Consider the following 22,948-nt stretch of genomic DNA (forward strand, 5'->3'; position numbering starts at 1 on the left):
TTTGTTTTTCATTTTATAATGTATAAAGTAGAAAAGCTATGTAATTTATTTATCCTGGAGATCCTTGAAGACGGTGCCATTCGTAAAGGCGTTCCGACAAAGACGGTGTTGCCTTGAAGTACGTGCCAAATGAAGTTCAAGGGACCAAAGGAGTTGGTTTCCAAATTTGTAAATAGTTTATTAGATTTACTATTTTAGGAAGGCCATACTAGGATTTTATCTTTTTGCTTTGCATTATTTTATATGTTTGAATGTATAGCCAAATCGCCATAACTACACATGCATATCATTATTTTATCGAGTCATCGACCGTGTCAATTATAATTATCGTAGTTCACCGCTTTAGTTCACTTAAAACATGATAGATAATAAATTGACAAGACCTCTCACTAAATAATAATTGAGAATTAGCCTTACCAAATAGTAGAACCATGAATCCTAATTTCATAAGGAAGTAGGCTTAATCACTCTTAATACATATACTAATTTTTGATACTAGAAATTTGTATATGTACCCTTTAAATAATAACTAACATTATTGTTTACTACCTCTAGTAATGGTGGAATAATATTAGAGATTTTGAACAAATTATTCATAAAACCATCTTTATGTGAGAGAGGATGATGGAATATAAGAGAGATAAGCATAAGTTTTCTACACTAGAAAAATGAGAACCAAATGTTCTCATATGGAGAAGAAGGGGCTGGTAACCTTTTATTAGACATTTTTAATAACTATATATTTATTAGTTAAGTCATAAACTAAAAGGATATTATGCATGCAAAACAAAATGATACAAAGTAAGAAGAAATCGATTAATCTTACATTGAGGATCGAAATGGTTTATACTAATTGGTCTCCTACCAAGTTAGCCTTCTTAAAGAAAAATCCAAATGCCAAAGAAAACCCTAGATCCAATGGTGGGATCTACTCCTTAAGGATTGTACCAAGGAAATCACTCTTAAGTATATGTGACTTAAAAAACAACTAATATTATTAGTATACTACTTCTAGTAATGAGAGAATAATATTAGAGATTTGTGAGTTTTCTTCTTAAGGTTTCCCAACAACAATTAGAGAGAATGTGAAAATTATCCATATATTTTATAAGAATGAATAATGAATTAAAGAGAGAAAATATTTTCTCTTTTTGCATGGGGTGGCCGGGTGGGTAGAGGGAAGAGTGCCCAATACATTTGCAAGTTTCTCTTCTCAAGAGTTTAGGCATGCAAACCTATCATTAGTAGGTTATGATTATGTTTCCATTTAATTAAATAAACAAAACACAACTAAACCCTATAATCCTCATTTACACGGCACACCCTTTTAAAATGGGTCCATTTTAAGTTTGTCAAATGTTAATTTCTGTAGTGTGACATATTGGACATGTTTCTAGACATGTAATTTAAATAATACATTTTTAACTAATTAAAAAATTATTAAATAAACAAAATAAATCACATACAAAAAATTTAACTAGTAATTGACAATTACAAGTACTTAAAATGGGTCATAGAATTATCAATCACAACAACTTGTATTTATAATAAACCATTCATTCTTATATTAATTGTTTCATAAACAATAAATAAACCTAAGTAATAAAACAATTTAATTACACAGTACGAATCTCATTTAATCAAATTACAATAAGATACGTAATATTACTCACAAAATCATTTGTCAATTTTAAGGAATTAATTAACTTGTATCAACATACAATTAATTAATTAATCAATTAAGAATGTTTCCCTAGAGGTATGACCTTAAGGGATTAACTGATCACCACCGTCATACGGAAGTAATGTCAAACTCTAGTCAGCCAATCATTACCGATTAATCTGGATCAGTTGACAGTAAAATATTACTTTCCCTTAGCATTCCTTAATATGAGATTTAAACATGTGATCGCATTATTGTCGAGTACACATACTCCAACAAGGTCTGCCTAATCTAACCCTAAACCCTTTCCCTTGCTTGTCATTCAAACGGGAGCAAAACAAAAATACACACTAGAGAGAAAGAGTGAATCCTTTTAGGGGATGGGATAAAAACTAGGCGTCGGGTATCCTAAAACGGGACGGAAAAAGGTTTAGGGTTGGATTAGCCAGATCGCTACCGCAGATCCGCCTAATTCAACCCTAAACCCTTTCCCTTGGTTTTTATTCGAACGGGATCAAAACCAAAAGACACCATAGAGGGGAAGAGTGGACTCTTTTTAGGGGACGGGATTTAAATTAGGCGTCAGGTATCCTAAAACAGGACGGGAAAGGGTTTAGGGTTGGATTAGGCGGACCGTTACCGCGGATCCGCCTAATCCAACCCTAAACCCTTTTCCTTGCTTGTCATTCAAACGGGAGCAAAACAAAAAAACACCCTATAGGTAAAGAGTGAATCCTTTTTGCGGGACAGGATTTAAACTAGGGGCCGGGTATCCTAAAATGGGACGGGAAATGGTGTAGGGTTGGATTTGGCGGAACACTACCGCAGATCCGCCTAATCCAACCCTAAACCCTTTCCCTTTCTTGTCATTCAGATGGGAGCAAAACAAAAAGACACCCTAGAGGTGAAGAGTGAATCCTTTTTGGGAGTCGGGATTTAAATTAGGAGTTGGGTATCCTAAAATGGGACGGGAAACGGTGTAGGGTTAGATTAGGGGGACTGCTACCGCGGATCCGCCTAATCCAACCCTAAAACCATTGCCTTGCTTTTCTTTGGAACAAGAGCAAAACCAAAAGACACCCAAGAGGGGAAGTGTAATACCCGCCCTTTTAGGGACCCTTTGACCATCGTTGACTGTCCTCGGGAACGGGAGTAATCTTAGAAAAGTATGCCAAAGCCTCTTTGAGCTACGTGTTAGGAGTGGTACTCGATAGAGTAGAGGCTACTCGATCGAGTAGCTAGGGCACTCGATCGAGTAGGGGGTTACTCGATCGAGTATGTTGGGTACTCGATCGAGTGCCTGGTTTTCAGCGGGGGTTTTATATCGCGTTTTGTTAAATCCGCAAATCACTTTCGCCACTTTCCTCCTATCCTTCAGCCGCCTCTTTCCCTTCCCTTCACCTCAAAACCTCCATGGATGCCTTTTGAAGACTCTTGAGCCTTAGGAGAGCGTCCCTTGAGTCGGGTAGCGGTCTTTCGCCTTGTCTCTCCCTGTTAGGTATGTCATAATCATCATCCGTGCCTTTGTTTCCATAGTTAGCGTTTTGCTTGTAGTAATAGATATTTACATGATGGTAATAGGCTTTGCTTGTGCGCCGGATCTTTGTGTTTGTCGGCGTGGATTGGTTGCGGATGCGTAAAGGTAGGTTCGCCTACTCGATTCATCGTAGATCGTCTAGTGTGTCGGTCGTTGTGATAGTATTGTGGTTGCTTGACATGGTAATTGTATTGTGTTGTGGTGGTGGTTGTGATCGTTGTGATGGTTCTCGAGATGCGTTCTCGGTGAGTGGGGTCGCTTGGGGTGACTTCACGCCCTAGTTTCGCCTTTCGTGGAACCCGCCACAGAAGGGATGTGCACATTAATGAGCGGGGTTATCGCTCGTACGATGAGCGGGGCTTAGGTGGGAACGGCTGCGGTCCCCCACTGGCAGGGCTGGTCCAGTGGACAGTCAGTGACAGAGGATGTTGGTGTGTTGTGGTTGAGTGTGAGCCGTTGGCATTGTTTTGTCTTGCTAGTTGTAGTCGTATTCGCTGTGTTGTATCTCAGTACTGACCTTGTGTGGTTGTTTGTTTGTTATGTGTCTGCCGTGATCCCTTATGGTGAGCAGTCGGTCTTAGCAGGAGTTGATGTCGTGGATAGCTGGAGTCCGGGCAGGGATGAGTCTTCACGAGATATGATGGTCATAGCGTGTAGTCCTTGAGTTGTACCCTGTATTGTACTTTGGTTTGAATCACTTGTAATATAACTTAATAGTTCTTTTATTGACGTTTGATAATTACTTTCCTCGGGCAACCGAGATGGTAACGCCCTTATATGCTAAGGAAGGCCTAGTTAAGGCTCCTCTGAATATCGGGGTGTTACAAAGTGGTATCAGAGCGACGATTTTGGAACCTGTAACAAATGAACATAATGAACGTAGAGAGTCTAATAAAATGAACCTGGTGTATGTGTAATGGGAGCCCCGGCTGATGCTAGATTTTGGGTGAGTAGGCGCCCTCATTTCAAAATCTTGGCCCCATGACACTTAAGCCAGTCACACGGGATGGGAATGTGGAGTCCGTGTGTCTATATGTGTTATGTATGTTGATTGTGCCGGAGCTACCTCCGGTTAAGTTTGTTAGAATAAATAGAGGTGTGATAGTAATGTTTGGGCCGAGTATGGTAATTATTGACGAGGTTATCAAAGCTCGTTGGATGATTAGTGAGCTTATAGAATAGCTAGGAGCTATGTGACGAGGTTATACGTCATGGAGATGCGTGAAAGTGTGAATTTGAATGTGTAATATGAATAGCGAACACGTAGGTGTTTGTCATAAAATTTATGATGACGGAAGTTGTAAGTGAACTTGTAGATCCTACCGCGGTGACTATAATGATAATTATAGTATGGATGAGTAATAATTCGAATCACGGGATGTGGTAATGTGTATATGCTTCGCTATTTAGTTGAAATTTTCCGCTGCGTAATATTTGATTTAGGCAAAGTAAATTGCTTACGATAGAATGTGAAACATGGTAGATTAGTTTGTTTTGAAAAGTACGCATTTATGCAATACGTGAAAGAATGAACTCATATTAGTTTAAATGTTTCAATTTAGTAGTAATATACATAAAGTAAGCTTAAATGTAGTATGATGGTGTGATTATGTTTACGGAAAGTCGGTGAGCAGGTAAAACCGAGTAGGGTAAAGGTTGTAGTGTACGTGGGATAAGCTTCATTTGTTTGGCAATATGGTAGACTTTGTTCATAATGGTAATACGTGAATAAATTTGATAATGAGTGCCGAATTCCGAACTTAGTGGGAATCGACACGCAGTGTTGTTTTTGCAGGAATCTTCAAGTTACTTCGTACTTTTGATCGAGCACTTAGCCATACTTGACCGAGTGCGAGTGCGTACTAGACCGAGTAGACCTCACTCGATCTAGTCAGGAGGCTATAACGTCGGAATGTGGGAAAATTCCCGCAGTTACTCGATGATTTAGCTCCTACTCGATCGAGTAGGGTGGTACTCGATCGAGTACCCCAGGCACTCGATCGAGTAGGTTATCAGCAAAGATTCCTACGGGTTTTCTTAAAACCCTTCACCTTTCTATTTCTTCTTCTTATTCCTCCATATTTCGACACAACCACCCTATATCTCTCTCAAATTCCTTAATCTCTCCCAAATCCTCTCTTTCTCTTGGGTTAGTAGTGATTCTTGGGGTCGATTTTCCTTGTTTAATTCGTTTCTTTGCTCTACTAATCAATCAAGGTAAGTTATTCTTCTCAATTTATGTGATATGTTACTTTGAATGTGTTAGAATGAGGAGGTAATCTGAAATTTTCGATTCACATGATGTAATAGTTGCTTTAGATAGTTGAAACATGAGTCATATGCCTCTTTTCCATGTTTGTTGGTGATTAATTGCTGTAGATTAGATTAGAAAAGTTGCAAAGATGAAATCGAAATTTCTAGGGTTACAAATTTGAAATTGATTTTTGATTGTTCTACATTGATTAGGTGATGGAATTAAGTATTATACATTGTTTATATCATGTGGAAAGGTGAATTCTGATGATTATCACCTTAGAAAGTTGCCTTAAAACTCCGTCTTAAAAGTGCCTTATGGGAAATTCGTGACTTAGAATTGGAAAATTGAAGTGGTAATTGACAATATAAGTATAAGTTGAACTTCAATATAATAATAGAAACAATGATTGATGAATACATGCCACAATTTTCACAGCTGTAAAGACCGTCTGAAAATTTTGATTGAGTTGTTTTACATAATAGTGAAGAGTGATATTGATTTGTCATAAATTATTCTTTCTCTTGCATTAGTGACATGTAGTTTGCAATGTAAATGGAACGACCTTTAGAAGCATGCTAGGATATTCAAATTGCTGAGTATATGTGTCCACAGGCCAAACTTTCGTAATTATGGTTTATAAGTGGCTACAAACTGAGATCATATGATAAAATTGAGGAAACTATTGATGAAATATGAATACCTAGCGAAACATCTAAGCTTAATGACATGAACTATGAGCCTCGAGTATGGAATTGGTTAACGAGTTAGTGAAGTTGCCAATTATATAAAACTCGAATGGTATGAAGTGTATGCCTACATGTTTTATACAAATTGCTTGAACTTGTATGTCAAAAAATTGGAAACTGTTGATAAACATGTGCACTTATCTTAATATTCAAGTTTAATAACATGAATTATGTGCTTCACATGTCAAAATTGTTGGAAAATTGTGTGCTTAGCTGGATGTGTAAATTCAAGTTACATGAAATAAGTGTTTGGATGTTTATACAAGTTGTTTGGACTTATGCCTAAAACAGATGCCGAGACTAAACCTTGGAACCCGTCAGAGTAAACGGGGAAGGGTTGATCCACTTGAGAGGGGGGAGGCTAGTGGACCGGTAGTACCCGCAGTCTCCGAGTACCCTTCATTGTCTTCGTTGACTTTAAGCAAAGAGAGCGTTTTGTAGCTTTACAAAAACGCAAGATGAGACCCACAAAGTGTATAGACACCGGTGTGCTAGAGGAGTTGGAAATAGAGACGGATGTCCGTCATATATTCGAGACCTTGGGTTTTATTGGTTTGTACCGGCTGAGGAAGCACACTTACCCTTTTCTTACCCTAGAATTTATGAGTTCCTTTAACTATGACCCAGCGGGTCAGACTGTGGAGTTCAGACTAATGAATACCAGTTTCCTTTTGACCATGGATTTGTTTGCCTCTCACCTTGGGTTGGCCAAGCCTCCCAAGGACTCCATCACCGACATTCCAGCTGAGTGCGGCGTCTGCCGCCTAATGCCTTGCTTGACTGGGAAGCAAGCTCCCACCGCGAGCAATATCTTGATTAATGACGTTCAAAGACATCACTTTGAGAATCTTTCTCCGTTCCCTCTCAAACCTCCTCTATGATCGAAAAGATATCAGTAAGTTGAATAACCATGAGGTCTTGCTTTTGATGTCGTACCTCAATCCGGAGCGGGCCAAGAAAGTGGTCTTTAATGCTCCCTCCATAGTTTGTGCTGCTCTTGCCTTGATGGCTTCCTCTACTTCTCGGTACCTGAGCTGTGGTGCCATTGCCACTCGGTTAGCTGAAAAGCTAACCTCCTTTGAGGCTTCTTCAGCGTACGTGCCTCTAGCTACCCCTGTGCCTACCATGGATCGTGAGTACTATCTCGACCTGAAATGGTTGAGAACCTTGGCTGACGGTAGCCTAGCGTGGAGGGTGCTTGGCATGAGTTGGATGAAGATTCCAGCTCCTAGCACCTCCCAGCCACAGAGCCCTTGGAGCCGGCAGTGGTGACTGTGGATGGGGACGATGAGGAGGAGGAGGAGGAGGATGAGGACATACCCCGCCAGCTGCAGACCTATCTCATTGATGGCACGATCCTCCAGGAGATGCCGGAGCCGACGAAGGGCGAGAATGCGGAAGTTCAGAGGGTGGAGAGACCCAGAGTGGTGAGGGGACCCCGTCGAGTGAGGGAGAGGGCCCCGGAGGCTAGGCCACAGCCAGTAGCACCACCGCAGCAGCAGCAGCCCTTCCCGTGCTACCCTTACCTCGACACCCCGGAGACGCGATCCAGTTACCTAGCGGAGAGAGTGTCATCTACCTTGACACTCCGGAACATGCATGAGATGGCGTACGCTCAGGGGATAGGGACCGAGGGACCGCATCCAGTCTGGTGGAGTGGCGTTGGGAATTACTCGGGGGTTTTCCATTCCTACGGGGTGGAACAGTCGACATGGGGAGCACCTCAGTCCTTTCCTTATGGAGGCTTGACGCCTTGGTACGTGGGCCCGGGAGCAGGAGCAGGGGGTGATGCGGGAGTAGGTTCATCTGGAGGTGGTGGTGGTGATGATGAGGTGATGTTCGAGCAGCAGCAGCAGCAGCAGGAGTGATACTCCTTGTTTTTATCTTCGTTCGTGATTGTTGATAGTAGTTGATGTTAGCTGGTGGTATTGTTGTTAGACCCTGGTAGTTGTTTCCTTTTGTTTTGAGACTTAGTTGGATCTGTATGATTGGCCATAAGGCCGAATGTGATATTCTAACTGTTTGCAGGGTATTAGAAGTCGGGGAGTCGTCCCGACTCGATTTTATATGTCAAGTATGCGCATTGGTGTTAGCTCGTGATGATTTATGAGGGGTTGGCTTTGTAGGTACTCGATAGAGTACCCCGTACTCTATCGAGTAGCTGCAGGATGACATGAGAAAAAGCATTCTGATCTCGGGCTACTCGATCGAGTAGCCAAGACACTCGATCGAGTAGCATGGCACTCGATCGAGTACCTAAACATACTCGATCGAGTGACACTGTTACAGGAGGTTTTTGAAAATTAAAAGTGTTCAATTGTTTTATAATTACGGTCTTAATGTTTAAAGCAGTTGTGAGTGCGTAGTAACACATTTGAACCGTTAATTTCATATGTTACAAGTCATGATTGAAGTTTTATAAGCGTATTTGTCACAATTAGTGAGGCGATAATAATTTCTTGTTGCTTTTATTTTGTATGCGCCTTTTTACGATCTATTTATCAGAGTTGTAGCTTCTCGTACTTTTGTGCTTACCATATTAATATATGTTATCAATCGGTGGCTTGTTATTCCGGTGACATGTGTATGATTTTAATTTAACGAGTGTATAATTAGTGAGTAATGTCCATAATAAATAACATGGTTATCTTTAATGATTAGGATACAAGTAGTAAATTATGTACGTGATAATTTGGGGTGGTGAACTTCGGGGACGAAGTTCCTTTTTAGAGGGGAAGAGTAATGTCGCGGAATAAAAAGGTTGTTTTGAATAATGTCTTGCTCGTTCATAATGTTGTTAATAGTTGTTTGTAATATTGTTGGTATCATGTATGGATAATGTTTTGCGTGTTTATAACATTGTCGGTAGTTGTTTAAAATGTTGTTGATGTTATGACCTGCCTTAGCATAACGAATTATCTTAGTCCTTTAAAATGAAAGTGAGTGTGGTTGTATGTTTCATTATGATGGAATCACGTTGCCAAATAACAGGGCGGTAGTAGTCACACCACATGAAAGTTGATATGAGACATGTTCCAGATTGACAATTTGATAATTGTTATGGTATGTTGGGAGATCACGAGTGACGTTTCGCATTGCGCGTTGAATGTTTTATATATATATACAAAATAAAGGTTAACTGTGATAAAGTTTGCATGATAGTGGCAAGAGTCGATAGGTATATATGTGGTCGGTGATGATGATGACATGGGGGGGGATGGTATTTTCAAGAGGTATTGGTTTGGCCGGGAAGTTTGGTAAGGTCGTGTTGTTTCCATGTGAGCGGGAGATAGGTGAGGTGAACTTCGGGGACGAAGTTCTTTTTAGGGGGGAAGACTGTAATACCCGCCCTTTTAGGGACCCTTTGACCATCGTTGACCGTCCTCGAACGGGAGTAATCTTAGAAAAGTATGCCAAAGCCTCTTTGAGCTACGTGTTAGGAGTGGTACTCGATAGAGTAGAGGCTACTCGATCGAGTAGCTAGGGCACTCGATCGAGTAGGGGGTTACTCGATCGAGTATGTTGGGTACTCGATCGAGTGCCTGGTTTTCAGCGGGGGTTTTATATCGCGTTTTGTTAAATCCGCAAATCACTTTCGCCACTTTCCTCCTATCCTTCAGCCGCCTCTTTCCCTTCCCTTCACCTCAAAACCTCCATGGATGCCTTTTGAAGACTCTTGAGCCTTAGGAGAGCGTCCCTTGAGTCGGGTAGCGGTCTTTCGCCTTGTCTCTCCCTGTTAGGTATGTCATAATCATCATCCGTGCCTTTGTTTCCATAGTTAGGGTTTTGCTTGTAGTAATAGATATTTACATGATGGTAATAGGCTTTGCTTGTGCGCTGGATGGCTGTGTTTGTCGGCGTGGATTGGTTGCGGATGCGTAAAGGTAGGTTCGCCTACTCAGTTACTGTAGATCGTCTAGTGTGTCGGTCATTGTGATAGTATTGTGGTTGCTTGACATGGTAATTGTATTGTGTTGTGGTGGTGGTTGTGATCGTTGTGATGGTTCTCGAGATGCGTTCTCGGCTGAGTGGGGTCGCTTGCGGGAGTGACTTCACGCCCTAGTTTCGCCTTCTGTGGAACCCGCCACAGAAGGGATGTGCACATTAATGAGCAGGGTTATCGCTCGTACGATGAGCGGGGCTTAGGTGGGAACGGCTGCGGTCCCCCACTGGCAGGGCTGGTCCAGTGGACAGTCAGTGACAGAGGATGTTGGTGTGTTGTGGTTGAGTGTGAGCCGTTGGCATTGTTTTGTCTTGCTAGTTGTAGTCGTATTCGCTGTGTTGTATCTCAGTACTGACCTTGTGTGGTTGTTTGTTTGTTATGTGTCTGCCGTGATCCCTTATGGTGAGCAGTCGGTCTTAGCAGGAGTTGATGTCGTGGATAGCTGGAGTCCGGGCAGGGATGAGTCTTCACGAGATATGATGGTCATAGCGTGTAGTCCTTGAGTTGTACCCTGTATTGTACTTTGGTTTGAATCACTTGTAATATAACTTAATAGTTCTTTTATTGACGTTTGATAATTACTTTCCTCGGGCAACCGAGATGGTAACGCCCTTATATGCTAAGGAAGGCCTAGTTAAGGCTCCTCTGAATATCGGGGTGTTACAGGAAGAGTGAACCCTTTTTGGGAAAGCGATTTAAACTAGGGGATCGGGTATCCTCAAACGGGACGGGAAATGGTTTAGGGTTGGTTTAGGCGGACAACTACTGCAGATCCGCCTAATCCAACCCTAAACCCTTTCCCTTGCTTTTCATTCGAACGAGATCAAAACCAAAAGACACCACAGAGGGTAAGAGTGAACCCTTTTTTAGGGACGGGATTTAAACTAGGGGTCCGGGTATCCTAAGACGGGACAGGAAAGGGTTTAGGGTTTGATTACGCGGACTGTAACCACTGATCCGCCTAATCTAACCCCAAACCCTTTCCCTTGCTTGCCATTCAAACGGGAGCAAAACCAAAAGCCACCCAAGAAGGGAAGAGTGAACTCTTTTCCGGGAAAGTGACTTAAACTAGGGGCCGGGAATTCTAAAATGGGACGGGAAAGGGTTTAGGGTTGTATTAGGCAGACCGCTACCGCAGATACGCCTAATCCAACCCTAACCCCTTTCCATTGCTTGTCATTCAACAGGGTGCAAAACCAAAAGACACCCTATAGGGGAACACTAAACCCCTTTTGGGGACTGGATTTAAACTAAGGGGCCGGTTATCCTAAAACGGGACGGGAAAGGGTTTAGAGTTGGATTAGGCGGACCGCTACTGCGGATCCGCCTAATACAACCCTAAACCCTTTCCCTTGCTTGTCATTCAAACGGGAGCAAAACAAAAAGACACCCTAGAGGTGAAGAGTGAACCCTTTTTGGGGGACAGGATTTAACTAGGGGCCGGGTATTCTAAAATGGGACGGGAAAGGGTGAGGGTTGGATTAGGCGGACCGCTACCACATATCCACCTAATCCAACTCTAAACCCTTTCCCTTGATTGTCATTCAAACGGGATCATAACAAAAAGACACCCTAGAGGGGAAGAGTGAACCCTTTTTGGGGGACGGGATTTAAATTAGGCGTGAGATATCCTTAAGTAGGACGGGAAAGGGTTTAGGGTTTGAATAGGCGGGCCGTTACCGCGGGTCCGCCTAATCCAACCCTAAACCCTTTCCCTTGCTTGTCATTCAAACGGGAGCAAAATAAAAAGACACCCTAGAGGTGAAGAGTGAATCCTTTTTGGGGGACGGGATTTAAACTAGGGGTCGGTTATCCTAAAATGAGACGTAAAAGGGTGTAGGGTTGGATTAGGCGGACCGCTATCGCTGATCCGCCTAATCTAACCCTAAACCCTTTCCCTTTCTTGTCATTCAAGCGGGAGCAAAACAAAAAGACACCTTAGAGGTGTAGAGTGAATCCTTTTCGGGGGACGGGATTTAAAGTAGGGGTCGGGTATCCTAAAATGGCACATGAAAGGGTGTAGGGTTGGATTAGGCGGACCGCTACCGAAGATCCGCCTAATCCAACCCAAAAACCTTTCCCTTGCTTGTCATTGGAACAAGTGCAAATCCAAAATAAACCCAAGAGGGGATGTGACACCCTCATTCATTGCGGAAAAGTAAACAAATAAGTCTAGATAAAAACTGCATGGATATGTTTGTAATAGGTTCATTTGGGTAAAAACCTGTAATTTTTAAAACCGAAAACGAAACCTGAACCTGTTATAAAAATATCCAAATGGGAAGGTGTCAAACATGCAAGGTCCAAAATAAATCTCATAAATGAAACATCGCTAAAGTCGCGAAACAAAGTTATACAACCCAAATATGAAAAAGGGAGACATATGTCCCTAAAAGTATATGACATAAAAAGTGTTTAAGGGTCACAATAAAATAAAGCCAATCTAGGTCCCAAGGTTACTTTGCTCGCTAGCTCGTCCATGAACCCTATATATGCATCACCTACCTGTCAATCGCATTTTATACAAATACGAAAGCCACACGTCGGTGGGAGTAACTCCGAGTCCTCCCAGCCACGAAATGTCATAATTAATATAACATGTAAACATAAGAATATGAATATGAATGACACATAGCCTTAGCATATAGATGCTAGACAATCGTGCTTATCATGTGAACAACAATATAACAACACATAGTCCTAGCATGTGAATACTAGACCGACTCATACTACACTATCATGTGAATCACATAACATCCAGGAATCCAAACTCTATCAACCATAGCCGGCTTGCATCTCACCTTCTATGATTCATAGAATCATCAAACAAGAAAGGACAATATATCTAGAGACAGGCATAAGTTCTTAGGATAGTCAATAGTCACTCTGTAACTCGAGTCTATACCACGAGGTAAGGTAAACACCCTAGTCCTAAACCTGCGCAGACCTAGTGACATGCGGAAAATACCGCATCCAAGACCCATGATCACACACATGAGTACCCCTAAGGAGTCCACCAAAGGGTTGGCTAGTACTTAAGTTGACCACATACTTCTACGAGTACGTCAGGAGGTCATGCGCTAACTTGGATATAAACCCACCAAGTTAAGACACAAAGGCTATTAAGCTGTGAACATACACTCGTCAAAGACTATAATGGCCTATCTATGATGAAGGCCGAAATACTCACCTAGGACCTAGTCCCAGCTTGAATACCTTAGCCCACACCACACAAGACAAGTAAGACACCCAATTAACCATAAGAGGGGCAAAGAGTCCAAACTTGCACACACAAATGATCATACACACCCTAGCATATGAAAGGCTACGCAAAAGCATATTCAGCTGATAATCCAACAATATCTCCAATATCAATAATAATCCAAATTCCAGCTAACCGTTAATCTCATAATTCATGAGAACAAGCTAAAATGGCAACAAGGCAAGAAGACTCAAGTATAAGGCAACCAATTCATCCAACAACCAACATGTGAAATGATAATCACAAATATTAAGGCATCAACATAAAACATCCAATAACAACCAATCTCACCTCAAAGACAAACCCTCGACCCGAGTCCCGCGACGGGTCATCGGTCAAATCGAGGCTGACCGGTTTAAACCTAGTTTGACCAAACTCGTTCGGTCAATCTGGCCCAGCTCAGAGTCTTGGCCTACTTTGGTCCAAATCACAAAATTCATAACAATATCATTCTCATGCCAATTCCAATTTCTATCATGTGAAAAACTATCAACATAAGGAAATATATTCCAACTTACAAAATATCCAATTCAATTAAATTCTCGCATAATAAAATAGCATAAATAACCGTCTCACACAAGGGTAAACTTTTCTATAAATTTTAATCGATAAAACGACGCCATTTACTCATACGGACTCCGAATTGAGTGATTCAAGTGGCTAAACCACCTAATTTTTCGATGCAGTTCAATCTGTCATATTTATGGAAACACTGGAATATGTCTCGGTCCGGTAATGACGCGTTCCAGCCAAAACACGGATTTATCACAACACATAATTCCTTATCCAAATTTGTTCCAAACAATAATATACAAATGGGTAACATAAATTAAACATAAGCATACTCATCTTACTCCATTCATTCATTTATCAACAAGATCGTCTCAAACAACAACGAACAACAACAAACAACAACAAACAACAACAAACAACTACTAATGTGACATTAATTCGTCGAGTAACTCGGAATAGTTATCTTAAGCTAGCAAAGAGATAAGTAATAACTTGAGAAAGACTCTAAAACCCAAAATTACTCTTCATCTTCAACAACATATGAGTCACCTAACTCATCTTCAAATTCTTCACCTATAAGAACAATAAAAACACAATTATTAAGCTTTAAATTCGAAAGCCTAAAATATGAGCCTTAAAACAAAATTGGGGGAAATGAAAATAAAGCATACTAGTAGATGAGGATTGAAGAGAGGATTCCAAATATATAATTTTTATGAGATTTGGTGGAGAATGAAGGATTTATGGTGGATTTAGGGATTGTAAGGAGGATTTTTGAGATGAATTTGGTGTTTGATGAAGGGAAGAGAGAGAATGAGAATTGAGGAAATGAAAGATGAAGAGGAGACCCATGGAGGATGGAGGGTGCATGGTTTGGGGTAGGGTGTTTGGGTGAGTTTCAATTGTTTACGTTTTGGTTCGTTTCGAAATTTAAATTAGAAATATTAAATCGAACACGATTTCCGAGAAAATTAAAGTTCTTAAACACGATTTTACTAAAAGATTAAGTACTCATATGCCCAATATCCAAACTCGTTTACCCAACGACCGTAAGAAATGGAAAAATCCCAATTTTTCGACTTTTATCCGAAATCTATTTTATTAAAGGAAAAGGTTTAAATATAGTTTAAATCACTTTTAAACATTTCTAAACTATCAAAAATAATTACATTTCTTCAAAATAAAATAAGATTATATTTTATCAAATAAATTTTATTTCAAATAAATTAATATTAAATTAAAATAGATTAAAATATTACTTTTAAAATATAATAAAGGTCTTCAAAATTACGGGATGTTACAATCATCCCTCCTTTTAAGAAGTTTCGTCCTCGAAACTTGCAAGTAGAAAACGAAAATATAATAAGGACGAACTCAACTTTCCAAGGGCGAAAATCAAAACATTCAAAACAAATTGGAATTTCAAAAGATGATCCTTCAAAAAGGGCTTAAGAAAACTTTCAAAAGCACGATGTCCATATCAAGGGACTGAGAGAACTCTTGATGCATACAAGCGCGCTATCATTCCGAATCAAGGACAAATTAAAATACGAAATCATTCGCCGATAAGTGCAGAACTAGCTATCAGACGTCTCCAATAACGAATCATGACAACGAATCAACGCCAAAACAAAATGAAAGCGAAAAGTCAAATGCAATTGTTATAGAAAAATGTTAAATCATTTTTCAAACCTTACCAGAAGTCAAGTTTTCCAAATATAATAAAAATTTTAACAATGAATCGAAAAGTTAACTCATATTGGTCCGAAATTACACAAGACGAGAAATAGCTTAGGTATCAAATCGAACACCAAGGTTGAAAGAGAGTGAGAAATCATTTCAAATGTTATAGAAAGAGGTCATTTTGTAGATTTAACTCCAAATTTAAAATAATGAACCAAAAGTTTACTCAAACTAGATAGAATCTATGCAAGATGGAAAACAACTCGGGAACGAGAACTGCAAGTCGCGATAGGGAACTCACACCCAACAGACAAGAAGGAATTGAACTCCTAAAGGTGGAACTTTTATGACATATACTTTTTAGGGACATATGTCTCCCTTTTTCATATTTGGGTTGTATAACTTTGTTTCGCGACTTTAGCGATGTTTTATGTATGACATTTATTTTGGACCTTGCATGTTTGACACCTTCCCATTTGGATATTTTTATAACAGGTTCAGGTTTTTAAAAATTACAGGTTTTTACCCAAATGAACCTATTACAAACATATCCATGCAGTTTTTATCTAGAATTATGTGTTTACTTTTCCGCAATGAACGAGGGTGTCACAGTAATATAAAGCCAATCTAGGTCCCAAGGTTACTTTGCTCGCTAGCTCGTCCATGTACCCCATATATGCATCACCTACCTGTCAATCACATTTTATACAAATACGAAAGCCACAGTCAGTGGGGAGTAACTCCGAGTTCTCCCAGCCACGAAATGTCATAATTAATATAACATGTAAACATAAGAATATGAATATGAATAACACATAGCCTTAGCATATAGATGCTAGACAATCGTGCTTATCATGTGAACAACAATATAACAACACATAGTCCTAGCATGTGAATACTAAACCGATTCATACTACACTATCATGTGAATCACATAACATCCGGGAATCCAAACTCTATCAACCATAGCCGGCTTGCATCTCACCTTCTATGATTCATAGAATCATCAAACAAGAAAGGACAATATATCTAGAGACAGGCATAAGTTCTTAGGACAAATCAATAGTCACTCAGAACTCGAGTCTATACCACGAGGTAAGGTAAACACCCTAGTCCTAAACCTGCGCAGACCTAGCGATATGCGGAAAGTACCGCATCCAAGACCCATGATCACACACATGAGTACCCCTAAGGTGTCCACCAAAGGGTTGGCTAGTACTTAAGCTGACCACATACTTCTAAGAGTACGTCAGGAGGTCATGCCCTAACTTGGATATAAGCCCACCAAGCTAAGACACAAAGGCTATTAAGCGGTGAACATACACTCGTCAAAGACTATAAGGGCCTATCTATGACGAAGGCCGAAATACTCACCTAGAACCTAGTCCCAGCTTATATACTTTAGCCCACTCTACACAAGACAAGTAGGACACCCAATTAACCATAAGAAGGGCAAAGAGTCCAAACTTGCACACACAAAAGATCATACACACCCTAGCATATGAAAGACTACGCAAGAGCATATTCAGCTGACAATCCAACAATATCTCCAATATCAATAATAATCCAAATTCCAGCTAACCAACAGTACCATAATCCATGAGAACAAGCTAAAATGGCAAAGAGGCAACAAGACTCAAGCATAAGGCATCCAAAGCATCCAACAACCAACATGTGAAAAGACAATCATACTCAAAGACAAATCCTCGACCCTAGTCCCGCGACGGGTCATTGGTAAATCGAGGCTGACCGGTTTGAACCTAGTTTGACCAAACTCGTTCGGTCAATCTGGCCCAGCTCAGAGTCTTGGCCTACTTTGGCCCAAATCACAAAATTCATCACAATATCATTCTCATGCTATTTCCAATTTCTATCATGTGAAAAACTATAAACATAAGGAAATATATTCCAACTTACAAAATATCCAATTCAATTAAATTCTCGCATAATAAAATAGTATAAATAACCGTCTCACACAAGGGTAAACTTTTCTATAAATTTTATCGATAAAACGACGCCATTTACTCATACGGACTCCGAATTGAGTGATTCAAGTGGCTAAACCACCTAATTTTTCGATGTCGTTCAATCTGTCATATTTTTGGAAACATTGGAAAACGTCTCGGTCTGGTACTGACGCGTTCCAGCCAAAACGCGGATTTGTCACAACACATAATTCCTCATCCAAATTTGTTCTAAACAATAATATACAAATGGTTAACATAAATTAAACATAAGCATACTCATCTTACTTCATTCATTCATTTATCAACAAGATCGTCTCAAACAACAACAAACAACAACAACAAACAACAAACACAATTACTAATGTGACATTAATTCGTCGAGTAACTCGGAATAGTTACCTTAAGCTAGCAAAGAGGAATGTAATAACTTGAGAAAGATTCTAAAAACCAAAATTACTCTTCATCTTCAACAACATATGAGTCACCTAACTCATCTTCAAATTCTTCACCTATAAGAACAACAAAAACACAATTATTAAGCTTAAATTCGAAACCCCAAAAAAAAGTGTCTTAAACAAAATTTGGGGGAAATGGAAATAAAGCTTACTAGTAGATGAGGATTGAAGAGAGGATTCCGAATATATAACTTTTATGTGATTTGGTGGAGAAATGAAGAAGTTATGGTGGATTTAGGGATTGTAAGGAGGATTTTTAGTGGATTTTTGATGTTTGAGATAAGGAGGAGATAGATTGAGTTATGGAGGAAATGAAAATTGGAAGAGGAGAAAAATGGAGGGTAGGTGGCCAGCCAAAGGCATGGGAGATGGGTCATTTGTTTTTTTTTGGTTCGTTTAAATAAAATTAAAATATTAAATCGAACGCGATTTCCGAGAAAATTAAAGTTTTTAAACACGATTTTACTAAAAGATTAAGTACTCATATGCCCAATATCCAAACTCGTTTACCCAACGACCGTAAGAAATGGGAAAATCCCAATTTTACGACTTTTATCCGAAATCTATTTTATCAAAGGAAAAGGTTTAAATATAGTTTAAATCACTTTTAAACATTTCTAAACTATCAAAAATAATTACATTTCTTCAAAATAAAATAAGATTATATTTAATCAAATAGATTTTATTTCAAATAAATTAATAGTAAATTAAAATAGATTAAAATATTACTTTTAAAATATAATAAAGGTATTCAAATTTACGAGGTGTTACACTTGTAGAGAACATTTTGATTGAGAAATTGTTAAGTTATAATTGTAGAGGATAGGATTGTCTCAAGGATTAGCTTATAAGTAGACTTGTCGATGAGTGGTTCAGATGGCTCTTTGGATTAGTGTGGCCTCTGGTTGTTGCCCTGTTGATGTTCGGAGGACCTAGTAGGATGACTCTGTGGTTGGAAATTGAGTGAGTAACCTTTCTTGATGTACCGATCTTCCAAATTCCGATCTCCGACAATTGTCATTCTTGTTATTCTGGCTTGTTCTGTTGAGTTCGCCTTTTTGGAACTCATTGGACCTTTTGAGTAAAGCTTCTTGTTCGTTGACATCTTTATTGACTTCATCCCAAAATTCCACCTTTAGGAGTTCAATTCCTTCTTGTCTGTTGGGTGTGAGTTCCCTATCGCGACTTGCACTTCTCGTTCCCGAGTTGTTTTCCATCTTGCATAGATTCTATATAGTTTGAGTAAACTTTTGGTTCATTATTTTAAATTTGGAGTTAAATCTACAAAATGACCTCTTTCTATAACATTTGAAAATGATTTCTCACTCTTTTTCAACCTTGGTGTTTGATTTGATACCTAAGCTATTTCTCGTCTTGTGTAATTTCGGACCAATGTGAGTTAACTTTTCGATTCATTGTTAAAATTTGTATTATATTTGGAAAACTTGACTTCTGGTAAGGTTTGAAAAATGATTTAACATTTTTCTATAACAATTGCATTTGACTTTTCGCATTCATTTTGTTTTGGCGTTGATTCGTTGTCAGGATTCGTTATTGGAGACGTTTGATAGCTAGTTCTGCACTTATCGGCGAATGATTTCGTATTTTAATTTGTCCTTGATTCGGAATGATAGCGCGCTTGTATGCATCAAGAGTTCTCTCATTCCCTTGATATGGACATCGTGCTTTTGAAAGTTTTCTTAAGCCCTTTTTGAAGGATCATCTTTTGAAATTCCAATTTGTTTTGAATGTTTTGATTTTCGCCCTTGGAAAGTTGAGTTCGTCCTTATTATATTTTCGTTTTCTACTTGCAAGTTTCGAGGACGAAACTTCTTAAAAGGAGGGATGATTGTAACATCCCGTAATTTTGAAGACCTTTATTATATTTTAAAAGTAATATTTTAATCTATTTTAATTTAATATTAATTTATTTGAAATAAAATTTATTTGATAAAATATAATCTTATTTTATTTTGAAGAAATGTAATTATTTTTGATAGTTTAGAAATGTTTAAAAGTGATTTAAACTATATTTAAACCTTTTCCTTTAATAAAATAGATTTCGGATAAAAGTCGTAAAATTGGGATTTTCCCATTTCTTACGGTCGTTGGGTAAACGAGTTTGGATATTGGGCATATGAGTACTTAATCTTCTAGTAAAATCGTGTTTAAGAACTTTAATTTTCTCGGAAATCGTGTTCGACGAATATTTCTAATTTAAAATCGAAACGAACCAAAACGTAAACAATTGAAACTCACCCAAACACCCTACCCCAAACCATGCACCCTCCATCCTCCATGGGTCTCCTCTTCATCTTTCATTTCCTCAATTCTCATTCTCTCTTTCCCTTCATCAAACAAAGAAATTCATCTCAAAAATCCTCCTTACAATCCCTAAATCCACCATAAATCCTTCATTTCTCCACCAAATCTCATAAAAATTATATATTTGGAATCCTCTCTTCAATCCTCATATACTAGTAAGCTTTATTTTCATTTCCCCCAATTTTGTTTTAAGGCTCATCTTTTAGGGTTTCGAATTTAAAGCTTAATAATTGTGTTTTTATTGTTCTTATAGGTGAAGAATTTGAAGATGAGTTAGGTGACTCATATGTTGTTGAAGATGAAGAGTAATTTTGGGTTTTAGAAACTTTCTCAAGTTATTACTTATCTCTTTGCTAGCTTAAGGTAACTATTCCGAGTTACTCGACGAATTAATGTCACCTTAGTAGTTGTTTGTTGTTGTTTGTTGTTGTTCGTTGTTGTTTGAGACGATCTTGTTAATAAATGAATGAATGGAGTAAGATGAGTATGCTTATGTTTAATTTATGTTACCCATTTGTATATTATTGTTTGGAACAAATTTGGATGAGGAATTATGTGTTGTGATAAATCCGTGTTTTGGCTGGAACGCGTCAGTACCGGACCGAGACAGATTCCAATGTTTCCAAAAATATGACAGATTGAACTGCATCGAAAAATTAGGTGGTTTAGCCACTTGAATCACTCAATTCGGAGTTCGTATGAGTAAATGGCGTCGTTTTATCGATTAAAATTTATAGAAAATTTTACCCTTGTGTGAGACGGTTATTTATGCTATTTTATTATGCGAGAATTTAATTGAATTGGATATTTTGTAAGTTGGAATATATTTCCTGATGTTGATAGTTTTTCACATCATGGAAATTGGAATTCGCATGAGAATGATATTGTGATGAATTTTGTGATTTGGGCCAAAGTAGGCCAAGACTCTGAGCTGGGCCAGATTGACCGAACGAGTTTGGTCAAACTAGGTTTAAACCGGTCAGCCTCGATTTGACCGATGACCCGTCGCGGGACTCGGATCGAGGGTTTGTCTTTGAGGTGAGATTGGTTGTTATTGGATGTTTTATGTTGATGCCTTAATATTTGTGATTATCATTTCACATGTTGGTTGTTGGATGAATTGGTTGCCTTATACTTGAGTCTTCTTGCCTTGTTGCCATTTTAGCTTGTTCTCATGAATTATGAGATTAACGGTTGGCTGGAATTTGGATTATTAATTATATTGGAGATATTGTTGGATTATCAGCTGAATATGCTTTTGCGTAGCCTTTCATATGCTAGGGTGTGTATGATCATTTGTGTGTGCAAGTTTGGACTCTATGCCCCTCTTATGGTTAATTGGGTGTCTTACTTGTCTTGTGTGGTGTGGGCTAAGGTATTCAAGCTGGGACTAGGTCCTAGGTGAGTATTTCGGCCTTCATCATAGATAGGCCATTATAGTCTTTGACGAGTGTATGTTCACAGCTTAATAGCATTTGTGTCTTAGCTTGGTGGGTTTATATCCAAGTTAGGGCATGACCTCCTGACGTACTCGTAAAAGTATGTGGTCAGCTTAAGTACTAGCCAACCCTTTGGTGGACTCCTTTGGGGTACTCATGTGTGTGATCATGGGTCTTGGATGCGGTATTTTTCGCATGTCGCTAGGTCTACGCAGGTTTAGGACTAGGGTGTTTACCTTACCTCGTGGTATAGACTCGAGTTACAGAGTGACTATTGACTATCCTAAGAACTTATGCCTGTCTCTAGATATATTGTCCTTTCTTGTTTGATGATTCTATGAATCATAGAAGGCGAGATGCAAGCCGGCTATGGTTGATAGAGTTTGGATTCCTGGATGTTATGTGATTCACATGATAGTGTAGTATGAGTCGGTCTAGTATTCACATGCTAGGACTATGTGTTGTTATATTGTTGTTCACATGATAAGCACGATTGTCTAGCATCTATATGCTAAGGCTATGTGTCATTCATATTCATATTCTTATGTTTACATGTTATATTAATTATGACATTTCGTGGCTGGGAGGACTCGGAGTTACTCCCCACTGACTGTGGCTTTCGTATTTGTATAAAATGCGATTGACAGGTAGGTGATGCATATATGGGGTTCATGGACGAGCTAGCGAGCAAAGTAACCTTGGGACCTAGATTGGCTTTATTTTACTGCGACACCCTCATTCATTGCGAAAAAGTAAACACATAATTCTAGATAAAAACTGCATGGATATGTTTGTAATAGGTTCATTTGGGTAAAAACCTGTAATTTTTAACAACATTAATTCGTCGAGTAACTCGGAATAGTTACCTTAAGCTAGCAAAGAGATAAGTAATAACTTGAGAAAGCTTCTAAAACCCAAAATTACTCTTCATCTTCAACAACATATGAATCACCTAACTCATCTTCAAATTCTTCACCTATAAGAACAATAAATACACAATTATTAAGCTTTAAATTCGAAACCCTAAAAGATGAGCCTTAAAACAAAATTGGGGGAAATGAAAATAAAGCTTACTAGTAGATGACGATTGAAGAGAGGATTCCAAATATATAATTTTTATGAGATTTGGTGGAGAAATGAAGGATTTATGGTGGATTT

Source organism: Silene latifolia, chromosome Y (assembly GCF_048544455.1).
Source record: "Silene latifolia isolate original U9 population chromosome Y, ASM4854445v1, whole genome shotgun sequence".
NCBI lineage: Eukaryota > Viridiplantae > Streptophyta > Magnoliopsida > Caryophyllales > Caryophyllaceae > Silene > Silene latifolia.